Source organism: Physeter macrocephalus, chromosome 5 (genome assembly GCF_002837175.3).
Source record: "Physeter macrocephalus isolate SW-GA chromosome 5, ASM283717v5, whole genome shotgun sequence".
Lineage (NCBI taxonomy): Eukaryota > Metazoa > Chordata > Mammalia > Artiodactyla > Physeteridae > Physeter > Physeter macrocephalus.
The window spans coordinates 103,008,486-103,020,007 of NC_041218.1; the positions used below are offsets into that span (position 1 = coordinate 103,008,486).

The 11,522-nt window shown below is 39.4% G+C and overlaps 1 long non-coding RNA gene and 1 other non-coding gene across 6 annotated transcripts in view; one reads left to right on the plus strand and one right to left on the minus strand.

Annotated features, from left to right (window-relative positions):
* Window positions 1–11,522, plus strand: part of LOC114486359 (uncharacterized) — a 464,012-nt gene that overhangs the window by 340,374 nt on the left and 112,116 nt on the right. The window lies entirely within an intron of this gene.
* On the minus strand, window positions 5,972–6,135 carry LOC112061967 (U1 spliceosomal RNA). The gene has a single exon (XR_002890470.1). It is a non-coding gene; the product is annotated as a U1 spliceosomal RNA (small nuclear RNA).

Consider the following 11,522-nt stretch of genomic DNA (forward strand, 5'->3'; position numbering starts at 1 on the left):
ATTATTCTCTGCTCCTTATAACCCACCAACCTGGCAAAGTGTGAATTTTGTGTTTATATATGAGGATAAGTCATATTTCCCACCAATCAAAATTCAAAATGGAAGAAAGGAGAGATCATAACAAGTGTTCTTCCTACATCATCCCTCCAGCTACTTATTTTCTCTTTCCAAATAAAACCAATGTTTAGTTTTGCCTTAAATGAGAGCATCTTATGCTTGTATATACAAACAAATAAATATTTATTGCTCCACTTCTTTGCCCAAATTCTGTCATTTGTTCTGAGCCTTTGGCAATGTGCGTATTGATTCTTTTGTAAAGGTGGCAGTCATGACACTGCAGAGTATCATGCATCTTAGAATTGCCTTGAGTTCTGACCCGTATATCTATTGACCTACAGGCAGCCTCAGACCCTCGGGTGCCATACTAACATCTTCAAATTTTTGTGAGTGTTAGGACTGAAGGAGGTTGAGAAGGTCTAAACAGTACAACTTGTAGTTTCCCAAATCCACCTGATTCTCAGTTGCTTCTTTCTCTGTACAGGTGGCTCCATCTTCAAGCGTCTCCTTCCTCTTTCTTCGCGTGTGTGACTCTTACCCCAACACTAGGACAGCTCTCCCCGTGTCTTCTTCAAGATATACATACACGCACGCCCCAGTCCAGTCGACTTAGGCGTTCTGCCTCTGTGCTCCCATGGCCGCTGAGCCACCTTGTTACATTGTGTTGTCATTGTCCTTTCACCTGTTTCCTCACTAATTTGAGGGCACGAATTAGGTTTTTCATATTTGAATTTTTATCTAACTCAAGGCCTGATAAATACAGGGTTACTCAATAAATATAGATTGAATAAACGGGAATAGAAAATATTAAGTTAGGAAAACACACACACGTACACACCACTGAACAGTACAGTCTAGTGGTTACCAGTGCTGTCTAGAGTCAGATTCTTCTCTTCCCTGCACCAACACTAAGCTGTGGGTCCTCGGGAAGTCTACTTAACCAGTCTGTGCCTCTTTTTAAGAAGCATAATATAAGAATAATAATAGTCCTTAATTCATAAGTGTCTTATGAGGAATAAATGAATATATATATATATATAGAGAGAGAGAGAGGGCTTGAATAAGTGTTAAGAAATATTATTATTTACTGAGTAATAATAGGGATTCGGAATCCAGAGTAATTTGGCTCAGATAATTTGACATAATGAACAAATTCATGTATAAATAAATAAATGGCTACTCTTAAATGTGTTCCTTCCATATTTCAGTGAAAAGTCATAACTTACTCATTTGCTCAAGATAAAAATCTGGGGAAGATCCTTGACTCATCTCGGTGTCTCACCCACCTCTTCCTTCCATCTAATCTGTCACCCAGTTGTGATGATTCCATCTTCTAAATATCTCACAAATCTCTTCACTTCTCTCCAACCCTCTTGTTAGCTGCCCTATTCAAGGCCATGTTATATCTTCCCTGGACTACTTCTGGGAGCCCCTAATCTAATCTTGCTGTTTCCAGGCTTGTTCCTTTTCTATTCTATTTCCATACTGCAGGCAGAAGGGATTTCCAAAAAGGCTATTTTTAAATTATATTGCTCCCCAGATGAAAACCCTTCCAGGATTCTTCTTGAGGTCTTAGTTCCTTAACTTGTATTGTAGGATCTGGCAATTTGTGGGTTTTGCCCATGTCTCCAAGTTCCTGTCATTCTCAACCTTGTACTCTACACTTCATCCATACTTTCTGTTGTTGCATTGGGCTGGACTCCTCTTGAGTCTAGTCTTCTGCGGAAACAATTTATCTTTTCTCCTCCACTCCCTATTCTGAAAATCTCATTGGAATTCTCAGTTATTTTCACAAGGGTAAAGAGATTCTGATACCAAAAAATTGGATAACTACTTCCCTAAGGTAGTGACCTGGCCAGGATAGCCTAGATAGAGTGAGCCCACAACCAATATGCCTACACGTGCTATAGGAGGTCCTGTCATTCTCAACCTTGTACTCTACACTTCATCCATACTTTCTGTTGTTGCATTGGGCTGGACTCCTCTTGAGTCTAGTCTTCTGCGGAAACAATTTATCTTTTCTCCTCCACTCCCTATTCTGAAAATCTCATTGGAATTCTCAGTTATTTTCACAAGGGTAAAGAGATTCTGATACCAAAAAATTGGATAACTACTTCCCTAAGGTAGTGACCTGGCCAGGATAGCCTAGAGTGAGCCCACAACCAATATGCCTACACGTGCTATAGGAGGTGTCCTGCTAGTCAGAAGGACAGAAACTTCAAAGGTGGCTACCATTAATATCCTCTGAGAGATAAAGTTAATGAATGCATGAAACACATAAAGAGATACTATTAAAAAATAAAGATGAAAAAGGAGAAGATATTCAAAGTACAAAAAGAGCTCTTAGAAGTTAAAAATGTGACAACAAAATTGAAAGATAGAAGGAATGAAAGATAGAGCACAGGAACTCTCTAAGACAGCAGAACATAAAGAAGACAAAATGTAAGAGACCAGAGATTGAGAAGATTTTCTGAGCCATCCAACAGTTGAAGAATAGAAATTCCAAATAAAGGAAGAAACATACTAAACAGAAGAGAGGAAATAATGAAAGCAACGATTCAAGAAATTTCTCAAGACTGAAGGATATGAGTTTCTAAGCTAAAGGCACACCTGAACACCAGTGTGCCCGGCACCAGCATGCATTGTTGCAAAACTCGAGGAAGCAGTAGTTTCCAAACAAACAATTAAGAATCAAAATAGCATTGAACTTGTCAACAGCAACACTGGCACACAAAAGATAATGGAGCAGTGTCCGGAGGGAGCATCAATGTCCTGAGAGAAACAGCAATACTTGAATCTATAATTCCCAGTTGTCTTTATGTAATACTTGATTTTTCTTACCGTTTCCTGGTTCTTTGGTTGCAACTACTAAATAATATAAAGCAGCCAAAATCCTGATGATTAAAGAGAGCAGAAAGCCAACAGAATGGAAGGGGAAAGATGACAGCACTGTCCTCTCCAGGGTGGCCTTTATGGAGTTCAACATTACAGTTAACTCTGGACAGTCTTAGACATTGTATAAAGACACAGTAATGGGATAAACAGTCTCTGACTTACAATGGTTCGACCTAGGATTTTTTGACTTTACAGTGGTGTAAAATTGATATGCTTTCAGTAGAAGTTTCACTTTGAATTTTGATCCTTTCCCTGGTGAGCATGATGCAGTCTGATCCTCTCTCCTGATGCTGGGCTGTGGCAGCCACAGCTCCCTCTCAGCCCAGGATCATGGGGTGATAACCATTCTGTACCCAGACAACAATTCAGTTTTTCACTTTCAGTAGAGCATTCAATAAATTACTTGAGATAGTGCACACTGTATTATAAAATAAGCCTGTGTCAGATGATTTTGCCCAACTATAGGCTAATGTAAATGTCTGAGCATGCTTAAGGTAGACAGGCTAAGCTATGATGTTCTGTAAGTTAGGTGTCTTAAAGGTACTTTCAACTTACAATATTTTCAATTTACAGTTGGTTTATTGGGTTGTAACCCCATTGTAAGTCAAGGAGGATTTGTACTTTCAGCTGGTAATGGTTTTTTCTCTTTGTTCAGCAGTGAATCTCTATCTAATTAATACTTTACTCTGGAAGGGACAGGTCATGCATGATTAATTTTTAAATTATGTAATAGTTGATTTTTAAAATACATGCAAAATTAAGTAATGAAGCATAACAACAAGATGAAAAGTTGGGAACCCAGCTGCTAACTTAAAAACTAGAGTATTATTTATACTGTTGCATCATCTTTCATACTCTTTCTCAGTCCCATTCCCCTGACACCATAGAGAAGTAGCCATTACCCTGCATTTTGTTTTTATTATTCCCTAGTTTTAAAACATCTAAAGACTAAATACCCATATGATACAATTAAGGCATTTTTCTATATCCCATTTCTAAAATCCAATTACAGAGAATTATAAAGAATGAAAATACAGGGGAAAAAAACTACTCATCTTTAATAAAGCAAAGAAGTGCCTATAATAGAACATTAACCACAAATTATGAAGCCTAATCATGTGAAATCAAGACCCAGGGAACATAAGGGAGCTGAAACCTAGCACCTAGTGCTTCACACTTAAAGCAGGAGGCAGTTTCTTTAAGAGTGTTATCTAGGAAGGGTGGCCAAGATGGCGGAGTAGAAAGACTCAGAGCTCACCTCCTCTCATGGGCACACAAAAATCACAATTTTCAGTAAAACAACCATTGATGAAAAAGACTGGAACCTACTAGAAAAGATCTTCTACATCTAAAGACGTAAAGAAGGAACCACAATGAGATGGGGATGAGAGGCGAACTTGCAATATAATAAAATTCCATACTTGTCAGGTGGGTGACCCACAAAATAGAGAATAATTATATCGCAGAGATTCTCTCACAGGAGTGAGAGCCTCCCCATGTGAGGCTCCCCAGCTCAGGGGTCTGGCACGAGGAAGATGAGCCCTCAGAGTATTTGGCTTTGAAGGCCAGCAGGGCTTAATTTCAGGAGCCCCACAGGACTAAGGGAAATAGAAACTTCACTCTTAAACTGCACACACAAACTCTCACATGCTCCAGGACTCAGGGTAAAAGCAGTAATTTGATAGGAGCCTAGGCCAGACCTACCTGCTGGTCTTGGAGAGTCTCCTGGAGTGACAGTGGGGTGGCTGTGGCTCACCCTGGGGACATAGACATTTGTGGCAGACATATTTGGGAACATTAAACCACGTGAACACTGCTGCTGGTGGCTGCCATCTTGGTGGCTCATTATCACCGAGACCTGACCCTACCCAACAGCCTGTAGGCACCAGTGCTGGGAAACCTCAGGCCAAACAACTAACTGGGTGGGGCTGTGCCAGCAGACAGGCTGCCTAAAGACTTCCTGAGCCTACAGCCACCTCTAGACATGACCCTAGACATGGCCTTGCCCACCAGAGGGACCAAGACCCAGCTCCACCCACCAGTGGGCAGACCCCAACCCTACTCTCCAGGAAGCCTGCACAAGGCTCTAAACCAGCCTCACCCACCAGGGCTGAGACGCATAGGATGCCTCCTACAGAGGACCACTCCTCCAAGGTCAAGAAACATAACTAACCTACTACAAACATAAGAATACAAATAACAACTTAGACAAAATGGGGTGGCAGAGGAATATGTTTCAGATGAAGGAACGAGATAAAACCCCAGAAGAAGAACTAAGTGAAGTGAAGATAGGCAATCTACCTGAGAAAGAGTTCAGATTAATGATTGTAAAGATGATCAAAGAACTCGGGAGGAGAATGGATGCACAGAGCAAGAAGCTAGAAGTTTGTAACAAAGAGTTAGAAAATATAAAGAACAACCAAACAGAGATGAAGAATACAATAACTGAAATGAAAAATACACTAGAAGGAATCAATACTAGACTAAATGATACAGAGTAACAAATCAGTGAGCTGGAAGACAAAGTAGTGGAAATCACTGCTGCTGAATAGAAAAAAGAATTTAAAGAAATGAGGACGGTTTAAGAGACCTCTGGGACAACATAAAGCACAATAATATACTCATTATAGAGGTCTGAGAAGGACAAGAGAGAGAGAAAGAGCCTGATAAAATATTTGAAGACATAAAAGCTGAAAACTTCCCTAGCCTGAGAAAGGATACAGTCACCCAAGTCTGTGAAGTGTAGAGAGTCCCGTACAGGTTGAACCCAAAGGGGAAGACACCAAGACTCCGTGCAATGAAAATGACAAAAACTAAAGGTATAGAGAAAATATTAAAAGCCGCAAGGGAAAAGCAACCAATAACATATAAGGGAACTCCCATTAAGCCATCAGCTGATTTTTCAGGAGAAAGCCTGCAGGCTGGAAGGGAATGGTACAATTTATTTAAAGTGATGAAAGAGGAAAACTTACAACCAAGACTACCCAGCAAGGCTCTGTTTCAGATTATTTTTTTTAACCAGGGGAGAGTGCGAATGCATTCCCCCACTACCACAAATTATGCAGTTAAGTTTCCCACATTTGGGGAAATTGCAGGGGTCAGCACATCTGGAGTGCAATGGATAAGCCTTGCCCTGGGAAAACCACCTTCATGATCATGGTATCTCCCTTGTCAGGTTAGTATATTCTCTTTCAGATTTGATGGAGAAATCAAAAGCTTTATAGACAAGCAAAAGCTAAAAGTGTTCAGTATCACCAAACTAGCTTGACAACAAATGTTAACTTCTCGAGGTGAAAAAGAAAAAAACACAACTAGAAATAAGAAAGTTACAAAATAAAAAAGCTCACTGGTAAAGGAAAACATACAGTAAAGGCAGGAAATCATCCACACACAAAGCTAGTAGGGAGGTTAAAGGACAAAAGTAGTAAAATCATTTATATCCACAATAAGCAGTTAAGGGATACACAAAACAATTAGATGTAAAATATGATATCAAAAACAGTAATCATGAGGGGAGGAAAGTACAAATGCAGGGATTTAAAAGTGCCTTTGAAATTAAGAGATCAGCAACTTAAAACAATCTCATATATATATTAATCTCATATATATGATATATATATATGGAGAGAGAGAGAGAGAGAGAGAAAGAGAGGAAGAGAGAGATGGGGGAGAGAGAGTCTATATATATGTATATATGTATACATGTATATATATAGACTTCTATAAAAAATCTCATGGTAACTGCACACCAAAAATCTACAATAAATATACATACAGAAAAGAAAAAGGAATCCAAACATAACACTAAGAGAGTCATCAGATCGGGAGAGAAAAGAACAAAAGAAGAAGAAAGGGGGAAAAAAGACCTACAGACACAAATTCAATACAGTTAACAAAATGGCAATAAGAACATACATATTGATAATTACTTAAAATTTAAATGGACTAAATTCTCTAACTAAAAGACAAAGAGTGGTTGAATGGATAAAAAAATAAAACTCTGTGTATAAGTTGCCTACAAGAGATTAACATCAGATCTAGAGACACATACAGACTGAAGGTGAGGGGATGGAAAAAAGGTATTCCATGCAAATGGAAATCAAAAGAAAGCCAGGGTAGCAATACTTACAGCAGACAAAATAGACTTTACAATAAAGACTCTTACAAGAGACAAAGAAGGACACTACATAATGATCAAGGGATCAATCCAAGAAGAAGTTATAACAATTAGAAATATATATGCACCAAACATAAGAGCACCTCAATATATAAGACACATATTAACAGACATAAAAAGAGAAATTGACAGTAACACAATAATAGTACAGGACTTTATTATTATTTTTAATATTACAAGACTTTAACACCACACTTAGATCAATGGACACATCATCCAGACAAAAAATCAATAAGGAAACACAGGCATAAAACATTAAGTAGGGGCTTCCCTGGTGGCGCAGTGGTTGCGCGTCCGCCTGCCGATGCAGGGGAACCGGGTTCGCGCCCCGGTCTGGGGGGATCCCGCGTGCCGCGGAGCGGCTGGGCCCGTGGGCCATGGCCGCTGGGCCTGCGCGTCCGGAGCCTGTGCTACGCGACGGGAGAGGCCGCAGCAGAGGGAGGCCCGCATACCACAAAAAAAAAACATTAAGTAGATTTAATTGATATATATATAGAGAGAGAGCATTCCATCCAAAAGCAGTAGAGTACACATTCTTTTCAAGTGCACATGGAACATTCTCCAGGATAGATTACATACTAGGCCAAAAAAGAAGCCTCAGTAAATTTAAGAAACTGAAATTATATCAAGCATCTTTTCCGACCACAATGCTATAAGTCTAGATATCAACTACAAGAAGAAAAGCTGCAAAAACCCACAGACATGTGGAGGCTAAACAATATGCTACTAAACAACCAATGGATCACTGAAGAAGTCAAAGAAGAAATTAAAAAATACCTAGATACAAATGAAAACAAAAACACGACAACTCAAAACCTATGGGATGCAGCAAAAGCAGTTCTACAAGGGAAGTTCATAGCAATACAAGCTTACCTCAGGAAACAAGAAAGATCTCAAATAAACAACCTAACCTTACACCTAAAGCAACTAGACCAATGGATCACTGAAGAAATCAAAGAAGAAATTAAAAAATACCTAGATACAAATGAAAACAAAAACACAACAACTCAAAACCTGTGGGATGCAGCAAAAGCAGTTCTACAAGGGAAGTTCATAGCAATACAAGCTTACCTCAGGAAACAAGAAAGATCTCAAATAAACAACCTAACCTTACACCTAAAGCAACTAGAGAAAGTGGGATGCAGCAAAAGCAGTTCTACAAGGGAAGTTCATGGCAATACAAGCTTACCTCAGGAAACAAGAAAGATCTCAAATAAACAACCTAACCTTACACCTAAAGCAACTAGAGAAAGAAGAACAAACAAAACCCAAAGTTAGTAGTAGGAAAGAAATAATAAAGATCAGAGCAAAAATAAATGAAATAGGGACAAAAAAAATAGAAAAGTTCAATGAAACTAAAAGCTGGTTCTTTGAAAAGATAAACCAAATTGATAAACCTTTAGCCAGATTCATCAAGAAAAAAAGGGAGAGGGCCCAAACCAATAAGATCAGAAGTGAAAAAGGAAAAGTTACAACTGAAACCACAGAAATACAAAGTATCATAAGAGACTACTAAGAACAACTATACACCAATAAACTGGACAACCTAGAAGAAATGGACACATTCTTAGAAAGGTACAATCTCCCAGAACTGAACCAGGAAGAAGTAGAAAATATGAACAGATCAATTACCAGTAATGAAATTGAGTCAGTAATTTTAAAACTCCCAACAAACAAAAGTCCAGGAACAGATGACTTCACAGGTGAATTCCATCAAACATTTAGAGAAGAGTTAATGTCTATCCTTCTGCAATTACTCCAAAAAAATGCAGAAGAAAGAACACTTCCAGACATTCTATGAGGCCACAATCACCCTGTTACCGAAACCAGACAAAGATATCAAAAAAAAAGAAAATTACTGACCAATATCACTGATGAACATAGATGTCAAAATCCTCAACAAAATACTAGCAAACTGAATCCAACAATAAATTAAAAGGATCATACACCATGATCTAGTGGAATTTATCCCACGGATGAGGAGTTTTCAATATCCATAAATCAGTCAATTTGATACACCACAACAACAAACTGAAGAAAAAAACCATATGATCATCTCAGGAGATGCAGAAAAACTTTTATAAAATTCAACATCCACTTATGATAAAAATTCTCCAGAAAGTGGGCATAGAGGGAACATATATCAGCATAATAAAGGCCATATATGACAAACCCACAGCTAACATCATACTCAATGGTGAAAAGCTGAAAGCACTTCTTCTAAGATCAGGAACAAGACAAGGATGCCCACTCTTGCCACTTTTATTCAGCGTAGTTTTGGAAGTCCTAGTCACAGCAATCAGAGAAGAAAAAAAATAAAAGAAATCCAAATTGGAAAGGAAGAAGTAAAACTGTCATTGTTTGCAGATGACATGATACTATACACAGAAAATCCTAAAGAGGCTACCAGAAAATTACTAGAGCTAATCAATGAATTCAGTAAAGTTGCAGGATACAAAATTAATGTACAGAAAACTGTTGCATTTCTATACATTAAAGACAAAATATCAGAAAGAGAAATTAAGGAAACAATCCCGTTTACCATTGCATCTAACAGAATAAAATACCTAGGAATAAACTCACCTAAGGAGGCAAAAGAGCTTACTCTGAAAAGTATAAGATGCTGAAGAAAGAAATTGAAGATGACACAAACAGATGAAAAGAAATACTGTGTTCTTGGGTTGGAAGAATTAAATTGTTAAAATGACCATACTATCCAAGGTGATCTACAAATTCAATGCAATCCCTGTCAAAATACCAATGACATTTTTCACAGAACTAGAAGAAATAAGTTTACAATGTGTATGGAAAGACAAAAGACCCTGAATAGCCAAAACAATCTTGAGAAAGAAGAAGAGCTGGAGGAATTACATTTCCTGACTTCAGACTCTACTACAAAGCTATAGTAATTTTAATTACAGTATGGTATGGCACAAAAACAGAGACATAGATCAACGGAGCAGAATAGAGGGTATTAAAAAAAAAAAGAGACAGAGGAGTGGAGAGTAACTCTGAAATTTGGCTGGAGCAACTGGAGGGCTAGAGTGGCCATTGCCTGTAATGGAGAAGATAGTGGGTGGGTCAGGTTTTGGGGGGGAAGACCAGAAATGTGCAGTAAGGTCATAGTGCATAGATGGTATTAGAGGCAAGACCTGGGGTAGAATCACGAAGGGAGTGAAGGTGGGTAAAGAACAAACAGGTTTAAAGATGGAGCCCAATATTGAGAATTTAGTGATATAAAAAAGAACAAACAAAAGAGATAAAAAGATAACCCAGGAGTAGATAGATGTGAGCTCACTTCCTCTTGTGAGGGCACCAGAATCACAACTAAACAATCGTCTGAACAATGATCAATGTCATTGATCAATGTCGAGCTGAACAATCACTGACAGGAAGACACTGGAACTCACCAAAAAAGATACCTCACATCCAAAGACAAAAGAGAAGCCTCAATGAGATGGTAGGAGGGGCACAATCACAATGAAATCAAATCCCATAACCACTGGGTGGGTGACTCACAAACTGGAGAACACTTATACCACAGAAGTCCACCCACTGGTGTGAAGCATCTGAGCCCCACGTCAGGCTTCCCAACCTGGGGGTCCGGCAATGGGAGGAGGAATTCCTAGAGAATCAGACTTTGAAGGCTAGCGGGATTTGATTGCAGGACTTTGACAGGTCTGGGGGAAACAGAGACTCCACTCTTGGAGGGCACACACAAAGTAGTGTGCACATCAGTACCCGGGGGAAGGAGCAGTGACCCCATAGGAGACTGAACCAGACCTACCTGCCAGTGTTGGAGGGTCTTCTGCAGAGGCGGGGGGGTGGGGGTGGCTGTGTCTCACCGTGAGGACAAGGACACTGGCAGCAGAAGTTCTGGGAAGTACTCTTTGGCGTGAGTCCTTACAGAGTCCACCATTACCCCAACCAAAGAGCTGCGTAGTCTCCAGTGCTGGGTCACCTCAGACCAAACAACCAACAGGGAGGGAACCCAGCCTTACCCATCAGCAGACAAGCGGATTAAAGTTTTACTGAGCTCTGCCTACTAGAGCAACACCCAGCTCTACCCACCACCAGTCCCTCCCATCAGGAAGCTTGCACAAGCCTCTTAGATAGCCTCATCCACCAGAGGGCAGACAGCAGAAGCAAGAAGAACCACAATTCTGCAGCCTGTGGAAAGAAAACCACATTCACAGAAAGAGAGACAAAATGAAAAGGCAGAGGAGGACTACATACCAGATGAAGGAACAAGATAAAACCCCAGAAAAACAACTAAATGAAGTGGAGATAGGTAACCTTCCAGAAAAAGAATTCAGAATAATGATAGTGAAGATGATCCAGGACCTCGGAAAAAGAATGGAGGCAAAGATTGAGAAGATGCAAGAAATATTTA